Genomic DNA, 27,498 nt, shown 5'->3' with positions numbered 1-27,498 from the left:
GACTGCAATAGCTGTGGCATTAGTATCCCCATGGAATTATTAAAAGACAGAGTGGAAGTCATTTTATGCAGAAACAGTAGCGGTGACATTATGGGCTTTCAGCCCTGCCCTTACAGAGCACCATTATCTGAGCACTTCTGATAGTGATGGAAAGCTTTGTTGCAGCTATTCAAGCCTGAATAGCTTTTTAGCAGAGAGGGAAGTATGAGCAAAGTGAAAGTTACAGCATTCTTACTCACTGTATTACCTTACTGCACTAGTGATATATGGAGGGATCCAGCTTCCACTTGTGCAAGAAGGGTCAGTGTGTAAATTTATTGCCAATGCACTTTTTGGAAATCTGCAGGTTGCGTACTGATTGAAAGTGTTTAGCTGCTTTTCAGACTACAAGTATACTTGAAATTGACCTGTTAGGGATAAAACAATATCCATGTGCTGTGAACACTGTTAATTGTATCCATACTGAAAAAAACCTCCTCGCGTTCTTCCTCAGGTGACAATATTTCTAGATCTTTTGCTTCCAGGTAGCAGTAGGTCTTCTGAAGCTGCAGTAGGTGCTGTGTAAAACCTGGACAGATTTTGCAAGGGCAGAGAAGACAATAGAGGAAGAGATTTCCCAAGGGCATTGAAAGCACATCTCAAGATCAAGTGTTTCTGAAGAAAATGATCTGAAGTACTAACAAACTGGCCAGCATACAATTTCCGTAGCTACAAATACAGAGGTGAAACAAACCCAAACCCTATTTCCTAAGTGACAGAGACTGCAGGCAAGCCTGAGTTGGTTCTTGCTGTCACTGAGTGGAAGAAAATCTCACAACAGAAAATCAGGTGGCGGTTACAGTGTTGTACATTGTTCTACTTGCTGTTTGTTTAAGAATAGTGTAGGTGTGGAGGCCATAAGGAGCCATTGTGCTGTGGCAGTACGGCTCAGTGGGAACCGTTACGCTACAGAGACAGTTGTTTCTATATCTCTTTAGTCACCGGTCCACTGTCCCATTCTCTTCCTGATTGGCTGACTCATACTTCAAACTTATTTTTGTCAAGCACTGAGAATTCTGTCTATAGCTTCTAGGATCTCCACAGTAGCTAGAGATGGAGTCTAGCACCCCAAATAGCACTCCCCAATCCTACCTCACTTCCACAGCATTCTACTGTGACCAGCTCTTCTATGTTCACAGGCAAGAGAGACCAGAATATTTGTATTTGAAAAGGATGAGTCAGTTTGGGTGGGTGAACCAGTTCACATCCAGAACCCCATTACTACCTGATATCTATTCTAACATCAGAGAAATACCAGTATGTTGACATAGTAGACAGGTAGTCTAGCCTGGCTTTGATAAAAACATCACCTTGGTGCCCTCAGAGCAAAGAATATTACAGAATATTATTATCAGCTTTCCAGTAGTGTGTGGCTAATGATAGTCACCTGCTTGTCAGAAAGCTTTAGCATCAGAAGCCATGAGTGTCTGTAACAGCTTTAATACCTTCAGTACAAAGGTATTGTGCAAACATATATAGTGCATATGAAAGAACAGTGAGTTCCCGCTTATTACCCACAACATTACTCTAATAAACTGCTGTAAGATGCGATGTTTTCCAAAATATTAAAGGCCAGATTGTCCTGCTGGTGCAATTTGGTGGAATCACGGCAAGCAAATCTTTCCCTTTTATGTGTGGCAATTAATTCAGCATCCATGGGATATGTGTAATTTTAGATGTAGTTATTTAGATACAGATACCATCAATTCAATAAAAACCGCCACACTTAGAAACATTAAAGAAAAAAAAAAAGATAAATTGAAATAAAGAAAATTAACTTAAATGAGCAGGAAGATCTGGACGTATTTACAAGAATAAGTGTGCAGTGTTGTATCCATAGATAATCAAATCTTACCATGTATTTGAAAGTGTTATTAGCAGTTTTTTCTCTCCTCTTCTTTGAATTGCATGCATTTGTCGATAGTTTCCGTAACAGCACATTGAAAGAGAGAACTGTGTTTCTTATACCACTGCCTATGTCTTCAGAAACAGTGAGAAATGATGGACCTGCTCCTTAAACAAAAATGAAACAAATACTCAGTCTCCTACACCAGCAATAACTGGACTGCTGTAGACGTAGTTAGTATGTACAGTTTTATAGGCTTGGGATTTATGCACTGTACTTCAGTCAGTCATGATTTCCATAAAATGACAGAATAATTAGGACAGAATAATGAGGTTATTAAGAAATGATATTGCTTTTGCACATGATCACATATCTCACTCTTCTGGATGGCTGAAATATCTGCAGACTGGGTAACAGGTTGCGTGGTTTATGATATTCTCCATATGTGTTTTGTGTTTTTTATTACTACACATCAGAACTAGATAGCTACCTTACATACACGGCAAACTGATCCCGATCTGAACTTTTCAATGTGTGTTTTCAACACTGCATTCAACTTAGCATTTTGCTGCTGCTGAAGTAGTATTTCACTTCAGCTGTTTGAGTCTGCAAAAGCTGACATTTCCTTACCTGTGTTTCTCTAGAATACCTAATGTGTTTTGTTGATGATCGTACTCATTTCACTATGCTCCCTTTATGTAATGCTGATCCTGCTTTTGATAAAGTAGGCTTTGTGTGATAGAGCAAAATAATTTGAAATAGATGTGGGAGTTCTCTCATGTTTCTGTGTTCTGACCCGAGTTTGAAAAATTATATCAGATTAGCAGAAGGGCAACTGGTTTATGCTTGTAAGAATTTCAGTGGACTTAGTTGCTGTAAGAACAAATATTAAAGCTAAAATTTGCTTGTGTCCTAAAGAAAGAATTAATTCTGTAAATAAAAGCTAAGTGGTGATGGTGACCCTGTGCCACAGCAGTATGATCTGTTTACCCTGTGAAATGGTCTGCTGAGTTCTACATCAGCGTAGTTTCCCTTTGGCCTGCGCATTGGGAAATGTCATTTCAGCCGTGACTGAATGCCTGTTCAGACGGCTTTCTTCTTCACACTCAGTGAGATGTCTGGAGTTGTGTCTCTTGTTGTTTTCCTTGGCAAGTGGCAGCAGGTCAGCGAAACACCATCAACGTTCAACTTCACAGCTTTGGGGAGGCTTTGTCTTGGAATTTGAGATGACACTGAAGTGGATTCTTCCTTACTTTCTTTTTAAATTATGTAATTATAGCATAGACATCTTTATGAATATTCATATGATTATCAGTTCTATAGGTACAATGAGAATTTTACTGGTTTTAACTGTATCTTACTCCTGGTATTTCTTTCCATATAGAGATACGTATATAAATACATATATATATTTGTATGTATGTATTTATAGGACCTAGTGCCACCCACATAAATGGGAATCTGATCCTGCTTCTTACTGGAGAAAAGGCAATATTTCTTTTGAATTTGAATCAGGAGCACAAAGACAAGTATTATCAAGAAAAGAACTGTAACGTGCCTCCTGTAGAAAAGAATGAAACCTTGGATGAGGTTTGAAAAGACATGGTATCTTAGCCAGGTGAAAGAGGCATGGAGGAAATGCAGAGAAAAAATATCTTGTGTCAGAAGAGACTAAATTATGTGTGAGGAGACAGAGATTGAAAAGAGGCCAGTTTTAAATAACCAGTGAAGGTGAAAGATCTAAAAATAAAGAAAGAAATTGTAGTTTTGACAAGGTCAACTTTAAATGTCTAAAAGTAGAGAGCAATCATTTTTCCACTGGATCTTGAAAAGGCTGGGGAACCATCAGAGGTATATGAGAGGGGAGGGTGATATGGTTGTGAGAATAGAACACTGATTTTTTTTTTTTTATTATTATTTTTTAAGTGAACAAATCTTCTCAAGTCAGAACAGAGAGAGAATGGGGACTCACACTTCTGATCCGGGTGTATAATATGTAACACATGGCAAATTGGCTTCCAAATTCACTCAGCTCAGTCTTAACCTGTTTGTTTTGGAGCCCTCAAGTACCTTGAGGATAATTGTTCTCTGCCCTCCTGTAAATAACCCCAAACAATAGCAGAGCTCTGGCAGCTGCTGCTTTGATCAGAACATACAAAGCCATGTCGGTAAGGCAGCAGCTTGGGAATATAAAAGAGGAAATCATACTCAAAAACACAGCATGTGTGAGCGCATGTAATTTTTGGTATAGATTGGAGCCATTTTTCTTTACCTCCTAATTCCTGGAAGAGATTTAGTTTTTAGAATTGCTCTGCTGCAATTGCTGAACATTCTTTTGTGCAGTGTGTGCATGAACACTGAGTGCGTCTATCAATTGGCATATTGCCTTTAATGGTTCTGCATGTTTTTGTGTCTTTTCAAAATCTATCTTGCGAGTCCGTCACTCATTTGGTCTTTCAGTCTGTCTAATCTTTTTATGGTTTTATTGATTTGTTCATGCCAAGGGTACAGAAGAAAGAAGCCATTTTAACTGCTCTCTAAATAGTGGGAACAAGCTGACTGAGTGTATATGTCCTGCCTGTCTTTTCAAGGCAGGTCTAAGAATGTGTTGCTACTCCCCCTGAAACCACTGGCAAAAAAAAAAAACCCAAAAAACCCTGGGTGTATTTTTTTGATATCTTCATGGGGTCTTGCATATCTCAGGAACTCTCAGGAAGGGTGTTAGAAACAAACAGGTTGAGGAAGGAGAGCTGTTCACCGTGAAGCGAGCCTCTTCATTACCAGGAACTTTTCTCCATTCTTAGTTCTTTTTGGGGGAAAAAGCTAAGCTCCTAGTGACTGACCTGCGATTGTGTTGGTTTAGTGCCTGGCACACTAAGGTCAGCTTTGCTTTCCCTTGTCTATGCACCTTGACTCAGTGCTGCAAAACATTTCACAGGGTTGCAGGACTGCTAGTGTCATTGCAGCCTGAGGTTTTGTTTCACAAACACTGTTCTAAATGCTTTAAATTTTGGATTATTTTTTTCTCTGGAAAAGGCTGTGGGAGAGAGTTGTTAACTAGCAGGTTGATTCTGAAATAATGCAGCAGTAATGCACAGAAATTTTCATCAGGAGTGAATATTTTTTGGCCTAGATGAAAATAAACACCACATTTAATAACCTGTTCCTAGCACTGCTCATTGAGCTTTGCTTTCTTCCAGACACTCTGCATCTCCCATGTCTTCAGCAGCTTTTTCCTTAAGAGCTGCAAATGAGACTGGAAGTGTCAGTAAAGTTCAAGCTCTACCACTGTTGGGGAGCTTGAGACAAAAGCTGGAGTGCTGATGTGGGGAACTAAATGCAGGCACAGGAGGTACGTCAAGTCACACGAAAGACAAGTGGTACGGAGTCCCAGTGAACATAAGGGCAGATGTTATTCCTCTAGCTGTTATGCAGGATCATTACTGTCCTGCATACTCTGTCAGATGCAGCATTGAACACCAGCAGTGCAATGGCTGCTGGTATCCAGTGCCCTTTCTCCAAGTCTTTGCTCTTAGTTATTCAAAGGAGAATTCCCTCTTTAGTAGTAACAAGAAAGGATTTCACTTGTTTCTTAATAGAACGGACTGAAAATTCTGGCTCCCAGCTCTCTGAGCCATCATTTAATTTTTCCTTTCTTGCTAATGTTATTCCTTCATTGCTCGTATGACTGGCATGCTCCCCCAGAGGGCCAGCACCGAGGCCTGAACTCAGACTGCTAGCTGAGCCCTGTGCGTTGAGAGGTACCAATGTCTCCATCGTAGTACAGACAGTTCCTATTTTCAAGCAGTTTTACCCTGGACCTGTAACAGCATCAAGACTATTCATGTTGGCTTGTGGTTCTGGTCACTACTTTTTTGTTACTGAAGTGTTCTGGAGAATTTTCATACTGTGCAGTGCAGGCTTTATGAGCAAACCTGCTCAATCCATGTGCCCTTCTAAAGTCAAATCTCAAGTGTGTGACAGCAGACCGTCCTCGGTGCTTTTTCAGACAGGCTTAGATTTTCAAAACTGGTATTTAACTTTTGACATGTATGGATAAAAAACATCAAGAAGAAATAATGCAGAAGTATCCTCTCGTTCAAAAGTTATACATCTCACTCCAGTCTCCCCACAGACAAGGTGAGAATTAATTCCCTCAAAGTACTGCATGATTTTGATCCTGCTCTCAACTTCATGTTTTTTTGAGTCATCTGAGATTAATCCTATGAATTAGGTTCACTTTGCTCCGTAAAGGGAGTTCTAATTTTGCTGCTAGTTGGTTTTGTCTTGATATTTCTTTCAAGCCAAGAATTCTCAAGTGCCTTATGAACAGAAAGTCTCATAGTAGGTAGTGCTAAATGGGACCAACTGGCTATCTGCTGCAGAGAAAAAGCCCACAAGCATCCCCTTCCCACCTGACAGGTCTAACACTGCTTTCTTCACTCATAATAGCCTACCTGGTGACAATTCCTGGCACTCTTGCTTGCTAAACACTAAACCGTGATGTCTGTCAGCATCTTCCCCTTTCTATGAACACTGAAAAAATAAGCCATAGGCTGAACTACTGCTGTTAAAATACATTTATTCTCAGCAGGAATCTGGCTTTTTGTTATGTATTGACACTGAATATTTAAATTACAACCTTCTAATCTTTCATTTACAGCATCTAAAGGATGTTGAATAAATTAAAAATAAAATGCCACAATATTCCGCCTTGACAGGGCATCTGACAGGGAATCAACGTTTTCAGAAATGTGGGTTTGGTTTTCCAGCATATGTCGCTCCCATCTTGACAGGACATGTACTGTGTTCAATACGCCTAAGGCCATACATGTCAAAAGCTAAATACCAGTTTTGATAATCTAAGCCTGTCTGAAAAAACACTGAGGATGGTCTGCGGTCTCACACTTTGACGGGGTCCCTACTTTAGAAGGGCATACAGATCGAGTAGACAATTTTGCTCATAAAGCCTGTACTTCGGTGTTAGTCACGGACTATGAAGGGCTATGAAGGACGTGAATCACTGCTCTCTGATAGGGTTCTGTGAATAGTATTGCTAGAAAGAGGCCTTGCGGGTTCGGTGATTGAATTATTAACAGTATTGCCCTGATGGGAATGTGTGACTAATAGCAAGACTTAAATTTTAGATGTTATGCTTTAGAGCTACTCTTAAATGGTAGGTTGAAGCCCTTTTTTGAGTTTCATTTTGGTAGCAGTGGTCAGTGTGGTGCAAGGTATTGGAGCAAGTGCGGTGAGGTGCTCTAGAAAGTGCTGGGACAATGACCCACAGAAATAGTACAACCCACGTCAGCCCGGATAGCTTATGAATGACAAATTTAACTTTTCCATGAAGTCACCCGTCTTGAGCAAAACACATAGGCATTGAATTGTCTACAGTTACCTATTTTCAAGAGTTCAGTTTGACTGGTACTTCTTTAGCCATTATTATCTGCTTTGCATCATGTGTTTTGAGGCCAGAAGACACCATTATGATCTATCCTGACCTCCTGTATGACGCAGGACAGTCATTTCTGCTTGTAACTGCCCTTTGAGCTATGAAGTATCTGTTTAGAAACACATTGTATCTGAACGCATCACTGACTTCAGCACATTTGTCTTAAAAATATGTATCTATGCTAAGGATTTACAAGTCCCTTAAAATCCTAAGGGACGTTAGCCAATTACACATGCAATATAGGTAGTAAAGCTATAAATTAAGCTCTAGTTTCTTGAGTCCTGTATCTGTACCTTTTTTCCAAAAACCATGACTAATGAACACCATTCCCAGTGCTCAAAACTAGGCTCATCCCCTTTCCATCTTGGATGGCATTATTTGGATCCTCTGGTAGTATTACTAAAAAAGCAATGTCCTGAATTGTACTGCTGGGGTTTGGTACCTGCGTGACTTTACATCAGACCCTGTCTTTTTACAGACCATCTCAGTGCCATTTTTTACTTCTTTGTAAAAAAAGCCATTATTGTAAAATGTAAAATAGTTCTGCCTGGCCTGCCCCGCACCACATGCGTCCTCAGCAGATGGAGGCTTTGGTGGGAGCTGCGGTCCTCCCTGAGGTTCTGGATAAAATGTGGGGTCTCCTACAAGAGCACGGGAGATGGTTTAGCACATAGGATGTTGGCAAGGTATGAAGAAAGTTTACTTGAACTCTTGCTCCAGTCGGTCTCCTCAGAGAGGTGGAAGGCAGTCCTGGTGTAGCTCTTCTGAGTGAGTGGGGACGTGTCTTCATGTTGAGGTGGGACAGAGGGGAACTGGTACCATTTGCGTGGCCAGACTGGATACAAAGCAGCCCTGCTCAATGCTGGTAGAGCACACAAGCTGCCTGGACGTTCCCCTCACCCACAGGTGTGACCTCTCAGGCTGGAAAAGTAATGAGATCTCATCTTGATGCAATCCACCTGGGACTGCCCGGCCAGCGGCCTTTCCCCTTGTGTCACAGCACCCTTCTTTTGTCTTCAGCCACCCAGGTGCTGACTCCTTTTGCAGGTACCTCATAGTAGCTTCTAGAAATTTCTGTGTCATGGTATTCTGGCTTCCTTCTCCACCGCCATGCCCTGAGCAGCAGTAATACCTCACCCCTGCCTAGCACGTTCCATTGCCAATGCTGTTGCAGACTGAGGCTTTCCTCATCCCGGCCTGTTGGCACGTTGCATTTCTGCCCTTCAAAACCCACGCACGTATAACATTTAAAAGGCCCCCTCCCCTGTTAAGTAAGAGGTGGATGGGGACAACAGGTGCAGCCCCTGAAGTGCTAGTGTTCAGCTGGAGCTGGGACATTGAAGGCACCTGGCGGTCTGGGGCTGAGGAGATCTGTGCTGCTGCTGCGGGCTGGGCGCCATGAGCTGCTGTGAGGGGAGGCCGGGCCGCCTTCCCCGTGCCCAGCTCGGCTGCAGGTCAGTGGTGCTGGCCCTGGGGTGCTGACCCTGTGGGCTCAGCTGTGCTGTGTGGGGAACGTGATGTTTGGCTGTGTTTTCCTCTGTTGCGCCCTTTCCTCCTTCCTTTTTCCCCTGGGGATTTTAAACGGCATTGTAAGGTAGGCTGGGAGGAGAATGTGTTGATGCTTTCTCGTTTAGACAGGATATAGGTTGCTTTTGCTAAATTTTTCCCTTTTTTATCTTTTAAAATGGAAATCTTGCTGTTCTTTGTGTGCTTCCAGGAAGGCAGGGACAGGCTTGAGGCTGTCGCTTGGGAGGCAGGGGCTTTGCCGGAGGAATGGCGGAACAGGCAGTGGAAGTGGGGCTTTAAAATCTTCTGTATTCCAAGCTGTGGCCTGTGCTGATCTTTTCCTGTGATACACCCTTAAGAAATGTTTAATAACCTGGGATGCTAGTTAGATGAAGTCTGGCGTTTGCTTATGTTGTCTAATGCTACTTTCAGTAAGCTCCACTGCTGCACTTCTGAAACTTATAGTTGCTTGTCTTGGATATAACTGAATCTACTCTCCCAGCGCTCTCAACTGAATTGATAAGGATTTCCCAGTCAGTTTACGGCTCACCAGGTTCCTACTGCTTTCCTGTCCGAATGTCTCATTGCTGTCTGCAATCCCGTTTATGTGCGTTTTATTTAGCCGAGAGGTTTTTCTCTGTGTTGGCGTGGAAGGGCTGCACAGCTAGGCTTGCACTTGGACCTCTGTGAGCCTTACATCTCGTGGTGCAGACTGCCAGCCCAGGAGCTGTGATGTCATGCTGCACATGAAACTTCTCGTTTTACTTCAAGCACACAGCTGAGACAATGCTTTGCACATTTTCCTCATTCTGTAGCTGAAATGACACGTTTCAGAGGGCCATATTAGAAGAGGCAGCCCTACCTGAGAGCTGGGAGAACAAAGTCTAAATTGCTTTTTTCTCCTTCCTTTTCATGTGTTACTCATTTCATTGGGACAAGCAGTAGGCTGAGAGACTCCGTGGCATCAGTGGATATTATTTCCCTGCCTGACTCCCAGTGTTTCTGAAGGGATGCATTCTCCTTTCTCCCCTGTCCTCACATTCTGCTAAGCAGCATGCATATATGGGGGTGAAAAGACTCCAAGGAAATGATATTGAGAAAGGTGGTTGAACAAAAATGGTATGAATACAGCAAGCCAAGGAGGAAGAAGGAATGAGAAGGTGAACAAGAAACAGGTGAAGCAGTGGTTAATATGGGGAGGGGGGAAACTAACAGAAAATGGAGACTGAAATCCAATGGGAAGGAAGCTGCTAAGGGAAAAGACACACAGGAATCTTGCTCTTTTGCTCTCTGGCACCTACATAAACAAAAATACTTTCAACAAATGCGTAATTAGCTAGTGTGCCTTACAAATACTGAGGCAAAGAAACATTAGAAATATTTACATGCTTATATTTCTAGTAAGAATATATACAATGGGGACGTGAAACCCACTTTATGGTTTTAGGGACATTTCTCACTGGTTAGTGCTATGGAAGAAAACTTATTCTCCAGGTGCCCTCTGTATATGCTGACTTCTGCAACCTGTGAAATGGAATTTGTAAGCTGTGAACAATAAAAAATACTACTAACAATATAAGGTTAAAGTTACTGGATCCATTCAGATATCTAAAAATAAGAGAGATATGAAATTAAACACTAGAATTGAAGGGAGGAAATCACTGATTTTGTCTGTCTTCTGTCAGGGGAGTGCCCCTCCTCTTCAGTGTATAAACACAATTTCTGGTTGTGATCCTACATTCATAAATTGCATAGCCAGCAGGAATCCTTGAACTCCTGTATATTGCAGGCCATCAAACTTTACAGAATTGCTTTCATTTTACTGTAAATCTTTAGTATTGGGGAAAATAAGACAACTTGGTTTCAGAAGTCTCTTTGAGTTTAAAAATCTGTCTTAAATTTGAACTTCACTGTGAGTCTGTTTGCTACCAAGGAGGACTGTACTTACCCTTACCTTTTCTTGATGGTAAGCTGCTGTTCTTGTTCAGTATTTTACCATTTACTGCAAACAAGGGGCTGTTGGGCTTCTGTTCCGGAAGTTCTTCCTTGAGAGTTTAACTGGGCTCCTGTCATTGGGGAGCAAGGGTTATTTATTTTCTGCATGTACTGTGACTATAGAACAGTCTAATTCCAAACGTGGTAGTGGCTTTGGGTGTGGAAGCCAGTACCAAAGCACCTTCTATAGCTCTCTTGAGTAAATAATGGGAATAACTTCTAGTTTTTGAGTTTTTTGTTTTGAGACTGGTAATCTTTTGTTAACTGGATCTGTATCCCTGATGGTTTGGGTTTGTTTGTTTTTTTTCCTCTGACATTAAGGTTTTTCAGCAGTAGGGTTGATGTAATTGAAACTTGCTAGCATGTGGAGAAATCCTCCTACAGAGGAAAATTTAATACATGCATAGGTAGCTGTGCAGCATTTGGGTTGCTAGTGTTCCTAGATCTCTTTCTGACTCGGAAGCTGAAAGATTTCTTTCTGGAGAAAACTAGGTAGCAGGTAGCGTTGAATTTGTCAACGGCTGAGTTATCTGAAGAGAATAAACCTGGGGTATGCGGTTATAAAAGCATGAGCCATTCATATTGCATTCAAGGAGTATGTTTGTAAGAATGATTTGTGGTTTCCTCCATTTTACATGGCTAGGACATACAAGGGTGATGGAGTACAGTGTTGAGATTAGTTATGCATACTGTAACTTATGAAAAGTCCTTGTGGCTTTCTGTGTGACACTTAAATGTGCTGCAATGGAGTTACAGAGCATGGTCTGTCTTTCTTTGGTCATTCTTTGGAAAGAATGAAAAAATAGGAATCAGTTCAAATTGGTAACTTCAGTGCAGACAATTGAAAAAGAAAGCTATAAGAACCAAGTGTGTTTGTTTTTTTTTAAAAAAAAAAAACAAACAAACACCAGCAAACCTTCCCCCCCAACCCAAACAACAACAAAAAGCCTCACCAAAAATTTCACTATGGTAAGTTGAAAGTCTGAAGGATTTATTTAATTACTCAGTCAAAGGAAGATTTCAGTATGGAATGTAATTGATGAAGATCTTTAGTCATCGCTTGTACTGCAGACAAAGCAGAGGTGATCAGCAAATACATTACTTTGTATTTGGAAAGATGCCAGCTGATGATCTCAGAATAGTTCAGTTGGAATGAAAATGATCAGAAAATGTTCTACATGTGTAGTGTGTGATGTATATATGGGTTTTAAGCCTTAGAGGTCAAATAAAGTTTACAAAAATGTTTTAAAGAGGAAACTATTGATTTGTAAAACATCAGCTCTGATTTCCAGTAAGACCTGGACAACTGAAAATAAGCTAGAGTACTGGTTAATAGCTGTTGCAGTGCCACTGTTGAGGAAAGGGAAAGATGACAGGGTGGATGGTGTGTGTGACACATGCCCCATTTTGTTATTTGATCAAGAGCATGAAAGAGATAGGTGTGGTGTCATGAGCAGATAAAGGACACAGCTGTTATAATGTGTTGGTGAACCAAACAGGTGATGGAGAGGCAAATGATGGCGTGGGTAAACCAAACAGCCTAAATTTTTCTTGAGTAAGAAGTGGGCTCATTTGGGTGATTGACTTCTTAATACAGCCTGTGGCAAACTCCTGCTTCTAGGAACAAAGACCATTGCTTACCTGGGAAGCAGTGCTTCTGAAAAGGAGCTGAGATTTGTTTAGCCAATTGGCCATATGCTTCCTCTAATTTTGTAGCTGAGAAAACTGAGCTTTACAAGTAGTAGAATATTCAGGCAGTGGCATTACCTTGGATGTGGCAATGGAGACCATTAACAATGTCAGGATTTCAGTTTTTGTCCTTTGCATCAAATGCAGCATTTCTTAGTAAATTGGGAAGGGTTCAGAAGGCAGCTATAAAAATGATGTGAGATCTTGCTACCTAAGGATGTCTACTTTAGGAGTGTCATTACATAGCTTGCGTAGTGAGACTAAGGAAGTTTACTCTACAGAGTTTACAGAAGCGAAGGTTAAGAGGGGACTTGACGGCAGCCAACGGGTACTTATTTGTGGAAGAGATCTCTGATTGTAGACTGCTTCTTAATCTTTTGGGAGCAGAAAATGTCTAATGAGGATTGATGACTGGAAGTGGCAGCTAGGCAAATTGAGACTTAAAATAAGGAACCCATCTTTAACAGTGTGAGTATTAATCATGGAACAATTTTTCTACTCAGATGGTAGATTTCCCATCACCTGAAGTCTCTAAATCAGGACTGAATGCTTCTCTCTAAAAGATAAGCTCTAGTTGAAACTGAAGTTATGGGCTCAGTGTCGAAATTACTGGCTGAAGTGCTGTGGCCTGTGTTGTGCAGGAGGTCAGTGCATATGATCATAATACTCATTCTGCCCTGAAAAATGTATTAATCTGTTCCTGGCTCATCTGAAACTGACCTTCTTCAAACTTGGTGATTTTATGTGTAAATGGATGAGTGATATTTACCACCCCGAAGATACAAGACCTTGGTGAATAATAAAGGCTGTGAAGGCTGCAGAAATACCGTCAGGAAATATATGGAACTGGAAATCACAGTCTTTTTGCTGGTGTGGCTGTATGTGTTCCCTGAAGCTGTAGGAAATTGTGTGTGTGGACTTTTCTCCTGGTCTGCCCCTGCGCAGAGCCATGCCAGGTACTCGTCCTGGGAGCTTCTGTAGCAAAGCCTGGTTGAAGGGGAGGTGGGAACACTCAGCATCACTGAGTGAGATACCTGGTACTTTTTGCTCTCTCTGAACTGGATTCTTGCTAGCCCTAATTACAGTTTAGCACCATTAATGATACACGTGAATACTGCTGTGGGTTCGCTAATGAGAGGTTTGCAGTCAAGAGATGAAAAGGCAGGTTGACTTAAGTCCCTGTGTTCAGTCACTTGTACTTTCACATCACTTCGGTGGCATACCTGTAATGGTAAGCATCTGGAGATCAGGCTTGTTCTGTCAGAGTTCAGGGTTTGCAGACAGAGGGAAAGGTTCTAATTCTTTCTGCTGATGGTATTAAACTATAATTTGTGATCTTTCAGCAACAGTGAATAAATAAGTGAATCGTGGGTTATGAGTGGTGTGCCCTTCTGGTGTTTAGACACTGCTCAGGTCTTGCAAGAAGCAAATCTAGTTTCTCAGGAGGTGCTTTAAGTCAGGCTGTGTCAGCTTGTTATGTTCAAGTTCATTCCAACAAGGCAGAGAGAGGTTTAAAGACTCTGGCACAGGACTCATTAGCTCCATCCAGCTTCAGTCACTGATGCTAGTTCTCTCTCTCAAAATTTGTCCACTATATATCAGGTATAGAAAATAACAGTTGGTTTTAGATTGTACCTTTCTATATTCTGTAGTTCTAATAAATAATACTGGAAAAAAGTGTTTTGATTTTTAGCAGGTTTATAATATATGCAATCATTATGCTTCTCTGTACGTTACACACAGCACAAACAAATCTTTCATCCAGCTGAGAAACAGTTCCATTTACATACACAAATCCAAACGTAGTCCCTCCTGTGCCAAAAACTGGATCAGCTGCACTGGAAATGCAGTTTTCTGTGCTGAAGTAAAAAGCCCATATAATTAGGCTGCCACTACTTTTGTGCCTCTGTAAGTCCAGAATTTCATTTTGAAGCTGATATCTAGGTGCTTCCATGGTCTGTCCTCTCCAGTGCATGGCCCTTCACAGAACTGGCACTTCTGGTTTCAGTAGGAAAGGCTCCAGTGTCCAAAACTTACTGACCAGTACCGCTGCCACTCTTGCGTTGTGCCATGGGTTACTGTGGAGTGCTGTCAGGCCCAACTGAGGTCAAAAGGTGCAGAGCTACATTAGTTTTAGTTTTCTTTAAATCAAGATTCCTTACAATGAGAGGGTGTTTGCTGAAGGTGCAGGATTGACGGGCTTGGCGTTATGCTCCCTGTTATAGCAATGTGGATGTGTGCAGGGGGGATAGGAGTCTTCTGTACCGCTGCACTAGTCTCTTGGCCTGCACAGGCTCTTTGCAGAAGAGTGAGACCCTCATGGTACTTTTATGTCTTATCCCCCTTTTCAGGCAACGGAGAAGGAATAGCCACGTGCCTACTGCCAAACTGAATGGAGAGAAGGAAAAGTTTAAATTAGTTTTTCCTGTGGGCATTTTACTAAAGCTGATGCATGTTGGATTTTATATTTAGAGCAGAAGTTGCTGAAAATAAAGGTTGGAATGATAGGTTGTTTTTTTTTTTTTTATGCATAGTAATTTTGTTGCTTTGGCTGTTAGGCCTAGCTTATTCCTTCTCTAAAACGTTGTTGAGACTTTACTAGCTTTATTTTATGCTTATTTTTTTTGACACAGTTTTCTCCCTGCACATTCAGAATATGGAATGTTTTGGGATATGGAATACAAGCTTCCTTTAGCTGATGTTTATATAAACCAAATGGTTTTGTTTATCTAAACCAAATGGGAGCTGTCTGCTGTCAGCACCCTGGTAATTAGTAACTGAACAGTTCTTTATAGTGGCAGCATCTTGTTTTGCAGCTAGCACACTCTTCTCATTCACTTGAGGTACCTCTCATCTGAGACACAAGCTACATCTGCTATATACAAGTACAAGTGATCCTCAGATCTTCCCAGTTTTCCCAGTATTTGCAGAGATGGTATTGCTTCTTCCAAGCCTCTGTCTGATCAGCCAGTTCTTTCCCATTGATACCAGAAAATTCCCCAAATGATTGCATGATACCTCTGTGGGGTGCAATACGATAGATTAGGGATGCAGGCAGATACAAGCTGCTGGTTTGGTGGAGAGTGCAAAATTTAACAGACACTAGGTGAATGCTTTGATGTTGAAATGCGCTTCTCTAGTGGGAGATTTGAATGGCTGAATGACCATGATGAATTGAAAATGAAGGTAATAGATGTGCTAAACAGAGCTGCAGGAGTAAACATCCTTTCTGGGTCTGATAAAGGAAGAACAATCACTGTCAACTGGAGGCAACCATTCCCAAACCCAGTAAAGGTGAAAAGCTGAAGAATAGGATGGTCTTACATGAAGTATGAGCATTTTTTTTCCAACCTTATTGCATTGTTGACAATATATCTGGTACTCAAAACCAGTTTTGCTTTATTTGGAAAATCTGTTAAGTCTCGACATTCTGCCACCCCTCCCCACACAGTAATTCAGCAAAGTTAGTTTGCTAAGCATTTTGTAGATGGTGAATGTCCATCTCTGGAGAAACAAAAACAATTAGAGGGGAAAACCTCTCAACTTTCCTGTTATAAACAGGAGTTCAATACACTCATATTTCTACTGTTCTGTAATGGTCGCTCTTTTAGTAGAGACTTAGGAGGAGTTCTGCTGGGTGCTATTTCACTGTCATCCTGTAATACTCTGTGATCTAGCTGGTACTGTATATGCTTGCAGTCTCCAGTTCCTTTTTGAACACAACTAGTACCAGTGAGAATGAGCATTTTGCAAGGCATTGACTTCGGCAAGTGTAGCTGGGGAACAAAGTTGGAGGGGTCTGCCTGTACCTGAACGCTTAAGGAATTCCAGGTAATTGGCTTCTTCATCTATGCTTTAATTGTTTTCAGGTTTTGTCTCCTCCAAGGTGGGTTACATTATCATGTGGTACAACTTCTGCCACTTGGAACTTCTTTGTCATAGTTATTCATGCTCAGTAATTCTCATGACTTTTGCAGTGTCCGTATTCAATCTTTCATTCTTCTTTTTTTTTTTTTTTTTTTTTTTTTTAAATACTTACTAACTAGTATTTGGTACTTCTCAGTGTGCAAAGAACTCAACTGATGCGCAGTGCTGACACACTTAAACAGGTAGTGTTCTTGTCTTGCCACCACCCACTGACTATGCGCCACAGACTATGCGACAGCTTTTACTGTAATGCCATGCCCAGGTCCTCTTACACACACACCCCAAAAGAAAAAAAAAAAAGGTAATCTTTGCTGATACTTTTCTAAGATTGATACATTTCTGTCCTTTTGTCTTATTCTTCATTCTAATCCAAGTGAATGTGTCTTCCTATATAGCTGAAAGTATCTTTGGTTTCAGTCTTCAGCAGTAGATAGTTTCTTATACTTGGTAATTTTGTCTTTCTCCTTTGTTCCCGCTTGGTCCCTTTTCTTCAGATATGTCCCTATGAAGAACTGTCATTTTTGTTCACCATGCTGATGTGCACAGTCTTCTAAACAGCTTCCAGAGACTGAACATAGCTTCCCAACTGTGCTATGTTTTCATCTAAGCATTCATGTAACTCACCAGTTGTCATTCTTGGTAAACAATCCACAATTAGTGCTTGTTGCTCTGTGGACCTGTTCCCTAGATGCAGAAGTACAATCCTTGTTTCTTTGGAAAATACAAGTTCCTGGTACCCATTTGCTCTTTCTGTAGAGCAGTCATGTGGGAGGACTCAGAACTGCAGACTTATAAGAGAGGAATGCATACATTTCTGATGATTGGGGCAAAAGGTCAGAAAGCAAAGCTGCTGAGTTCTGTTTGGCTTGGGCAACATTCGGTAATTTACATGCACTTAAGACTTTTCATTTTTCCTGTTCTGTAAAATGGAGATGGTTATGTTTTTCATTAATGTTTATTTGAACTTTTCTAAAAGAAGGATTTTTAGAATTACAAAATACTGTTGATACGTTTTGAGTCTTGTCAAACAAGTGAGAAAGGAAATTAACTGAAACCAGCCTTTCAAGCATATTTATAGTTTTGAAGCTGAGATGCTTGCTACCGATGTAAGATTTCAGGTGTGTGTGTGTGGGAGTTTTCTTCAAAGCACTTTCATTTTCTTTTATGCAGCCCTCCCTGAAGTGTATCAGTAATACATGATTGATATACTCTGTGGCAAACGCTACTGTACATCTCTAGATTGATTATCTTTACAGCAATGTAACTTCTTATTGAAAAGGCAGATAATGAAAAGGATCATCCTGTCCCTGTAGAGATGCTATGGACACTTCCCTCCTGGACACTGGATTTTCGGTTGCCGTGTGAGAGGTATAACACCAACATGAGCTTCTTCAAAGCACAGAAGAGTATCATGCATTGATCTTGCTGAGTGAGAGTTGAAGGGCTTCTGTAGGCTGAGGGTTTCAGTCAGGTTTGTGTCATCAGAAAGGAAGGGGGGCTGCTTTGTCAGCCAAAATCTGTCCTGCAGCTGGCCAGTGTGAAATTGGAACTGTAAAGAGAGTTGGTTACTTTACCGAGGAAAACTCTGTAACACTAGAGTGGAAAAAGCCTGAGGATTTGAGATTATCATCTTCATGATATTTTGGTTTACTTTTGAGGAAAAAGCATGAAATTAAAGGTCCGTGCTTCGATCAGTCCATTTGCAGTTTAAATGGAGCATATCTTGGCCTTTGTGTGTGTGTATTCAGGCATAACTAGTGGTAGAAGAACACACTGTGTGTCTGCTGTGGTTTTATTTATAGTCTTACTGAATTTTCTGATGGCATTACTGTTTCATCTGTATCATGAAATTCTGGGAGTAGTTTAAAATTATGAATATCAAAGTATATGTAGCCTCGAGATTTTGAGTTATGATTTCCTGAACTTGTGTGATGCTTTTATATGAGAGAGCATTGCAAACGTTGTTGGTCATGTTTTTACGATTTGGTCTGAGGTCCGCAGAGCCTCTGCTTAATAATAGAAGACAGCAGTGTGCTTATGCAGGATAGAACCACCTCCTATACGGGGCTTTTTCAAATTATACTGCTTTTGTATTAGACAGCAGGCAGCTTTGGCAATTTGCTTTTCTACAGTAGTATATTGTAATTGTAGAGACCCTGGAGAGTGCTGCTTCTTGTGCTTTTGCCCATCTTTCTTATGTCAGTGTCACAGCATCAGATTATAATGTTGGATGTATGGGAGATCCGGTGGCTGAAGCTGCTGCCCACAAAATATCTGCCTCACTACCCAAAGGGGTTTTTGAAAGCTTCAAGAAAACCTAAAAGCTTTTTTTTTTTTTAGATACTTGGGGGGGGGGGGGGGGGGGGAAGTAGTAGTTAGTTCTACTATATTGTTACATTTTTATGTAGTTCTAGTTCATAGAATTACTGCTAAGAGATCATGTAATTGTGAGCCATATCTTCTCAGTTTTATTTTACTCTGCCTCTCACTTACTGAGAGAGAGTCTGGAAAAACCATTTTATTTAAAAATGGTAAAAATTGATATCTGGTTTTGAATGTCACCATTCTAAGTCTTGCATGCTAAACATTGGGTCGCTAAGAATGCAAGTGAAGCAATGGAGTGCTTGGCAATATTGAAAATCAGGAACATCTCAGACAAACCTTTTAAAACCAATGGAAAAAAAATGGAAAACTTGACAGAGCATTAGAAAGTTTGCCTGTTAATCTGTTAATCCATCTTTTTTGTACTTTTCCTGGCTGTAGAACAATGGATGTTTGAAGGAGCTGATGTATCTCAGTTTCATATTTTTGAACAGAAGGTGCAATGCATATGCAAATTAACTCTGCATTAAAATAAACAGAGCTTCTTCACTGTAAATATCCACGTGATAACCAAGATATTAATGGTGGAGATTAGCTTATTTCAGTAGCATAATAGCTGTCATGAGAAATTAATATTTCCATCTGCCTCAGTCTTGATTTTGAATTTTGGGATTCATCTGCTCCAGTGCTGAGTAGTGAAACCTGATTTTGCCTAATACATCAGATTAAGATATACTTCAGACTTCTGCTAGATGGAACACTAAGTGGGAAACATAAGCTATCCTTACACTACAGGGTTGAAAGTACTTCAGAAATGTCTTAAGGAGGTAGGTCATCTTGGAAAGTAAACATTTTTTAATTTGGGGGAACCCATGCACATTGTTAGGATCCTCCTGCAAAGGAAAATGTGCTCTTTTGACTTGTTTTGGGGGAAGACATAGTTTAAGCAAATGCCCATTATTTCCTCATTTCCAATTAGCTTATCTTGCAATATGTGCTGACTTGATCCAGGGACAGTATAACAGCTAAATTAAGGTGCAGTTTAAGGTAAGTGTTTAAGCATGTCTGTTCTATATGTCTTCCCACCACACCACTTAATCCCTCATTATAATCCACTGGTTTACAGCCTTTCATGATTTCTTGGAGTTATTTCTGTAGCTGTATGCATGTAACATGGGACCAGAACTTGCAAAGGTTTTTAGAGGCTTGTGGCCTGCTTCCCTTCTTTCTGAGGACCAGGTACTTTGCTTGGGGAGAAAAAAATAGTGCCCCATTAGTGCATCTTTGACATCACTTGGGTTTCCTCTGTTTGTGCTTAATAGAAAGGCTGTTTTACAAGTGTACAGAGAATGTGTTACTTGATAAGCTGTTGAAATACCGCCTGATATACTAAAGTTATCTCAGCCTGTGTGCCATCCCAATAAATTGCTAACGTAGAGAACCAGGATGAAGGATTAATTACTTAGAGGTAATAAGATACATTAAATAGCTCAGGTTGAGCTATGTAGAACAATCAAATACCCAATTGTCTTAATCTTTAAAAAATACTTGTGAGACGCTTTCCATCTGTCAACAGTCATGGCTCTGGAAATAGTCACTGCATCTTTCACATTTGTCTGGAATATTGGTGAAGGTTGTGCCAAACTGAAATGTATGTGTGTGGGTGCTGGGTTTTTTAGGGGGTTTCTGTTACAGTCTGGGCCATTAGGATTTTCCCCAATGCCACTTATTTTTAATCAGAAAAAGCTCTCAAATGAAGAGTCAAAAAGAAATCTTTTGTGTGTTGTTTGTTGGAAAGTTTAGGTGTATGGAAGAAGCGATAGCTTTGGAACCTGCTTTCTTTGTGTATGGAGGATTCTGTGCCTCTAATATAAGACATTCCATTGATAATGATCCTCTGACTTAGATCAATACCTAACCTGCTGAGTTCTAGATTATATATTTATTATATGTGAGACGGGTTTTTTTCCCCCGTGAAGTTCTTCATGAAGACGTTATTTTTTAACTATATTTGTAAGCGTGATCAAAGTGAACTGGATTTTTTCCATATGGTCTTACAGTTTACCCACAGATGTGTATGAAACTATAGAGATGCTTTTCACTGCAAAGCTGTTTTCCTCTTCCCACTGTGGAACAGAAGTACGAGGTCCCTGTATATGGCAGATAGATAGCATCCAAAGATCTATTAGTAAAAGCTGTTTTTGGTTAGGAGTCTTGGAGTCTTCCTAAACAGCAATCCTCTCTGAGAGAATACCTTTAGCATGTTGTTATTCATTGCTTCCCTTATGTTTTTGCTAATGTATACTCAAGGGAAGAGTGTTTCCTGTGATTCATATTCACGAATGTGTTTTTTCCCTGCTCTGGCCCATCAAAGATCTGCAGGTGAAGGATTTTACTGTTTCTGGAAGAAAGAGAAAAATATGACTATGCATATTTTCCCTAGTGGCTTCATTTTTTTGTTTTCATCTTTAATCACATAAGCATTCATTACCTGTTTGTATCTCATCTCCGCTCTGATATGAACCCATTTAACCAAAAGGAACTTGTGAAGTTTTAATTGTTTCAGTGTCTGCCTGAGGTTTAAATTATGTATTTGAAGTTTTAAAACTTTGAAGTACTTATTTTCTTTCCATCTACAGGTTAAAAGGATCCAGCAGGGATTGTCTTACTATTGCTTTAGGATTTCAAAAGCTCTGTTTGCTTTTAACATGCTTGGGTTTACAGCACAACACGATGTAGTGGAGAAATGCATACAAGTAATTACGTCAATTACCATCAGCTCTATACAATTCTTCTGTGATGCTATGTGATTTAAATGTCATTATATGCCTGGAAAAAGATGGGAAATTGTTGTTGTTAGCTCCTGTTTGCTGCTTACAGCTGTTTTTATAACTGGTTTTGCTCATAAACAGGTGTTTAGAACGTTCCTTTGACTAAGTGATGCAGCTTGTGCTGCTGTGAATTAAGTTGTCTTGCATGTCTGGGTAGCTTGTATTTCTTTTGTTTTCACTTTAAAGAAGCAAAAAAGAAATTAAAAAAGCAGGAAAGCTCCCAGCAGCTGAGGTTGTTTTGGTAAGCCATGCTTGGAGGAAGTACAAGCTTATGATGGGATAGAATGCATCCTTTAAGAGAAAGGCGGTTTGTGCTGGATATCTGTGGGCGTGGCCTCCCAATAAAATCTCATTTTACTCTGGTTCCTGTCCATTTTTGTTGAATGAGCTTTCCAGTACTTTCTCTACTTTGGTTAGAAGTCCTATGCCTGGTGCCTTTTATTCCTGAAGCTGATCTGTACTAGGTGACAGAGGAACGGACATACGCATGCCAAAGGTACGTGTTCAGTAATATTCCATGGTGACAACTTCAATAACTCCATATGAAATGCTATTGAAAAACATGAGCAGACAGTGCTTCTGAAAAAGGTAAGGTGAATTCCTCTCCTGCCCCATTCTCATGACAAACATTTGAAAGACAGGAGGGGTACATCCAGTGTAATTTGCCTGTGGACTTGACGGTACTTAGAGGTGAATGGAAGCCTGTTGGATCCTGCAAAGATTTTAAGCCATTTTCTGTATCTATTTCACTCAAAAAGCTCTGACCTCTGCTTTGGCCATTCCTTGCTAGTTGTCAGAGACTAGAAAAGCAGAATGCTTTTAATCCAGTCGGTCACTGCCATTTCATATATGATCCAGAAACTTAATTTCTCTTAAAAAAGCAAAACAACCAAATTCCAAACAAACAAAACCCAATGCCAGAAAACCTGTGAACATAAATATAAAATAAGAAATGCAAATCCTTGGCTTGTATGTGTGGGATGGTGCATTGCTGAGAACGTAGGGTGTTCTGGCTGCAGCTAAATCATTAGAAAAAACTGGGATTTCAGTAAGAGTAGTCGTCTTAGTAAGAATAACATAATCAAAGAAGGAAAATGGTAATTATGGATCTACTGGGCAGCAAACTAGCTGTTAAACCGCTGACTGTAGAATACAACCTGTTCTCCCAGACACAAGGTACCTTTAAAATGTCTTTTGTAAGCAGTGTTTTACTTTTGGCTTTGTAGAGACATCAATTCTAAGTTATTATCTTTAACTGCATCTCAGAGGAAGAAATGTACTGGTAGGAGCATGTGCTTTGTTGGAGAGCCAGTTCCACTGAAATGCATGAAAATATACATTGACAAAGGCTTGGTCACCTTTTTAATTTATTTTTTATCCAAAAAATCATGATAACTAAAAGTAACTGGCAAAATCACATGCTATTTGGGGTTGGAAGGGACATTGGCATCTCCCTGCTCAGGCAGGGTCAGCTGGAGCAGGTTGCCCAAGACCATGTCCATTTGGGTTTGGAATGTCTCCAAAGGTGCAGACTACAAGTTTTTTGGGCAACTTATTCCTGTGTTTGAACATCCTCACAGCAAAACACTGAAGTTTTGGGTTTGTTTTGTTTTGTTTTTTAACTTGGCTTTTTTATTCTTTCTTTTTTTTTCAAATGGAGTTTCAGTTTACGCCCATTGTGTCTCATCCTTTCTCTGGGCACTGCTCAGTCGTCTTTACTCCTTCCTATCAGATATTTAACACATTAATAAGATTGCCCTGTCTTCTCCAGGCTGAACAGTCCCAGTTCTCTCAGCTTCTTATCTCGTGAAAGATGCTCTCCAGTCCCATCATCTTCATGGCCTTATGCTGGGCTCATTCCTGTAAATCTGTATCTTCCTCATACTGGGGAGCCCAGCACTGGACACAGCACTCCAGGCGTGGCTTCCTCGGTGCTGAGCAGAGGGGAAGGTTCACCTCCATCGATGGTGGCAACGTTCTCCCTCATGCAGCCCAGGAGGCCTTCTCTGTCACCAAAGCATGTTGCTGGCTCATGTTCTGCTTGGTGTCCGTCAGGACCCCCAGGTCCTTTTCAGACAAGCTGCTGGGGCCAACCAGCTGGAAAGCAACTACTGGTGCCTAGGTTTATGCCTCCTCAGGTGCAGAACTGCATTTCCAGCTGGTGAACATCATGAGGTTCCTGTCAGCCCACTTTGCCAGCCTGTCTGCATCCCTCTGAACTGCAGCACACCTGTCAGGTGTATGAGCCTCTCCTCCTCTGTGACCTTGCTGAGGGTGCTCTTTGTGTCTTTATCGGAGTCATTAATGCAGATGTTGAACAAGACTGGCCCCAGGACGAGCCCCTGGGTGCATCATAGTGACCTGTTTTCAAACTGACTCCTGCTGCTGATCACAACTGACTGGACCCAATCATTCATCCAGTTTTAAGCCCGCTTCCCTGTGCACTTACCTAACCTTACTTTGTCAGCTTGCCAATGAGGATGATGTGAGAGATGGTGTCAAAATCCTTACTACATCAAGGTAAATAACATCCACTGCTTTCCTGTGGCCCACTGAGCTAGTCACCTACCTGTAGAAGGCTGTCGGGTTGGTCAGTCATGAATTACCCTTAATAACTCCATGCTGACTACTTCTAATATGCAGAAGGTTTTGCTCCATCACCTGCCTGGGGACTGAGGTGAGGCTGACTGCTCTGTACCTCCCTGGATTATTCTTCTTGCCCAGCATGAGGGTGGGAGTGTCGTTTGCTCCCTTCCCATTTTCAGAAATCTATTCAAATCACCATGGCCTTTCAAAGATAGTTGAGAGTGCCAATGTGATGGCCTCAGGCCAGCTCCCTTAGCTCTCATGTTTATCCCATCAGGTCCATGGGCTTGTGTATGTCCTGTTTCTTTAATTGTTCCCTAACCCAGTTCCATTGAGGTAAGTTTTCCTTGTTCCAAGCTTTCTCTCTGGTCATGGAGTCTTGGGATTACTGAAGACTGATCTTTCCTGTCAATGGTCATGATGGAAGAGGCAGAGGTGCTCTATCCTCTTTCTTTAGTGTCTTTTGTCACAAGGTTAAAAGTGGAAGAACTTTATCTTTAATTGCAAATGGATTTAAGAGGAGGAATGCTTAACATGTAAGTACAGTTCCTAGCATGTGACCTTGAGGTCTGAGGAATACTTTATTTGTTGTCTTTTGTTAGAGGAAGAAAGAAGCATTGAGTACTATGAAGTAACTTCAGCCTTTTCCTGTGCATCTCTCTCAAGTTATGTAAAGACTCATTGGGAGTTATGGATTTTGCACATGAACATGGTTGGTGGTGCTTGTGCTTCCCTTGATGCTGCAGCTTTCTGTCCTGGAGTTTATGTAAAACAGGGGCTGATTTGTATTACTTGATTTATTTTTTTTTAAAGTAATGTTTGTTCTAATTCAGCAAAAAAAACCTGAGATGAAGTGGTACTTTTTTCTTAATTATTCTGTTGCACACCTAATCTGCAAGCAAAGCTTCTCTCCTTGTGGCTTCATTGCTCTGCTTTCCACAAACAACCTACCTTCTCATATTTATAGGAGATGTCTGTGTCTTCTGGTTACTGAAAAGAATTTGCCAGTGCTTGTTGATTAAATTTATATCAAACAACTGCCTAAGGCAAAATTTACTGTAGATGTGTAAATCATGGAGAACAGAGTAGAGGTCGAATATGCTTACTGTCCTAATGGCTCTAATCACTGAGGGTTGCTGCGACTTTACAGAATAATTTTATCTAGCTGTGTTTTTGTTGTCTGTTCGATGTTGTTCGATGTCATCTGAGCATGAGACCAGAGCTATGTTTACAGAAGTAAAAACTTAGCAGCAGCCTTTAGGCTCTGCTCAGCCATCTAAAACATGCAGAGGCCATCTGCATAGAGCAGCACTCAGGCTGGTACTTGAACAATGGGGACTGTCTCCTGCTTCAGTCACACGGGTTTTGCTGTTTATTTCTGATGCGTTTGTCTGACACCATATTTTTGACACATTTCTGTCTGATGCATTTAATATTATGCTACTTTATAGGACAGAGAATATTGTCTCAGATCCTAGATTAAAGATCAACAGATGGAGTTTTAAAGGGAAGCTGAGGAAGAGCTTAGAAAAGAACCTGGCCCATACTTGTGTCTCAATACACTGCCTAATCCATATGACCATTTATTTTTTTTTTCTTTATGACTAGTTGACTAGAAATAACAGATCAGCAGTACCTCAAGGTCACACAGTGACAGTCTCTGCCTTGCTGTGGATCCTTACCAAGGAAGTGGTGAGCATGTTTGCTTTATATGGTCGGCTCACCCCTGCTTCCCCACCCTACTCTTGGAGGTTCACATCAGGCTTCTCTTCACCAAAGCTGCTTTTCTGTCGAAATATCTTTTAACTTCCAGTCAAAGTCTATGTGAAATGCTTGCAGAGATCGAGGGGAGGTGTAGGTCGAACGGATATTTTCACCATGAAATGGAGTTTGGTGGAGACACATGGAAGTTAGTGCAGAGCCAAGACGTGTGCTGTCAATATAGCTCTATTATGGGAGGTGCAGACACTGGTTGTGACATTTCCAGTGTTTTTGTGCCTACTTGGTTGGTGATACGTTGAGGATCTGTATGCTACACAGATGTGGGAGACGTAGATCTGTCTGGAAAAATCTTCTTCTATATGCCTGCATTGGTATTGTCCATGATTTTCCTAGGCATGCTGTGTATGTCTCTTTAGGAAGTGTTTGGGTGTTTAGACAATGTCTGATTTTATTCCAGATACGGGAGAGGAGATTTCAATGTATACTCCTTTGTTGCTTCTTGTTTGGTTCAAGTTGCATTTGGGAAAAAAGAAAAGCTCCTCTTGTCATTTGTTTATTTTTAATTGTATTTTATCTTTTTAACTGTTAGTAACAGAACCAAAGGCCCCTAGAGCTGTTTATTAATTTGAAATCAGAATAACAGAAAAACAACACAGCAAAATTAATATTTGAACAAGCCAGGCAGACTTAACAGGGCAGTGTACTATGAGGAGATTTCAGTCTATGGTCTATCAGCAATTAAATCTTTACAGATAAATTCCTGTTAATATCTGCTTCTGCACTAGGGGGTGTCACACAGTCATCTGAATTTTAGCCTGTGAGGGCATGTTCTGTAAGTTGAGATAGTAAACTTGAGTTGATGCCTTTCCTTTCTTAGCCTGGATGTTGTTAGAAGCATGTCCTGGTTCTGGGATCCTAGAGGCGTAGGAATTAGTCCTCCTGAGACACGTAAAAGACTTGAAGACTTTGTTTCTTACAGCACTGCTCTTCTTCGTGAGGAGAACAATAGCGTACAGTCCATCCTTGGCTCCTCGTGATGGTTAGTATATACCCATTTGGGTAGATTCCTGTCTACCAAGTTGACTAGTCCTGTTGTCATTTAAGTAGCTTTTGATGTTATCCATGCGTGCAGTGATCTCTCAACTCAAGGTGAACTCTTCAGTAGACGGTTGTGAACAAAATGCTGTGCTTGGAGAACTGGATGGAATGGAGAATCCATGTTGCAGGCAGGAACATTTAGTGAATCTTAATACTTGTTCTGGAGTAGTGAACTCACCACTTCAAAGAAGAGATGAGGAATTTAAGACAAGTGGAAGGACTGAAATGTGATAGGCTTGTGCTTGTTTTCAGACTGGTGCTGCAAAAACTAGAATTTATTTCACATTTTGTCTGGCAAAAGTGATTTACGTTTGAAAAAAACCCAACACACCAACAACATAAAAAGGCTATCAACTCTTCAAAAACAGATATAGGAATTCCTGTAGAAAAATAGTGAATTCTGCTAGATACCGAAGGTGTGAGTTGGAACCAGATGCACTAATTTGGCCTGAAGAAAAATAGTGAATTCTGCTAGATACCGA

At 40.8% G+C, this 27,498-nt stretch overlaps 1 protein-coding gene and 1 long non-coding RNA gene across 28 annotated transcripts in view; both read left to right on the top strand.

Annotated features, from left to right (window-relative positions):
• The window catches only part of NRXN3 (neurexin 3), a 1,019,675-nt gene that overhangs the window by 377,541 nt on the left and 614,636 nt on the right, over window positions 1-27,498 (top strand). The gene's annotated exons all lie outside the window — the stretch shown is intronic.
• The window catches only part of LOC308067069, a 53,333-nt gene that overhangs the window by 11,823 nt on the left and 14,012 nt on the right, over window positions 1-27,498 (top strand). Inside the window, exon 1 of the long non-coding RNA XR_013929438.1 lies at window positions 1-27,438. This exon is cut by the window's left edge and continues 11,823 nt beyond it. This is a non-coding gene — a long non-coding RNA (uncharacterized lncRNA). The remainder of the gene's footprint in view (window positions 27,439-27,498) is intronic.

This window comes from Falco punctatus (assembly GCF_963210335.1).
Source record: "Falco punctatus genome assembly, chromosome: 7".
Lineage (NCBI taxonomy): Eukaryota > Metazoa > Chordata > Aves > Falconiformes > Falconidae > Falco > Falco punctatus.
This window is presented reverse-complemented; position numbering and strand designations above follow the sequence as displayed.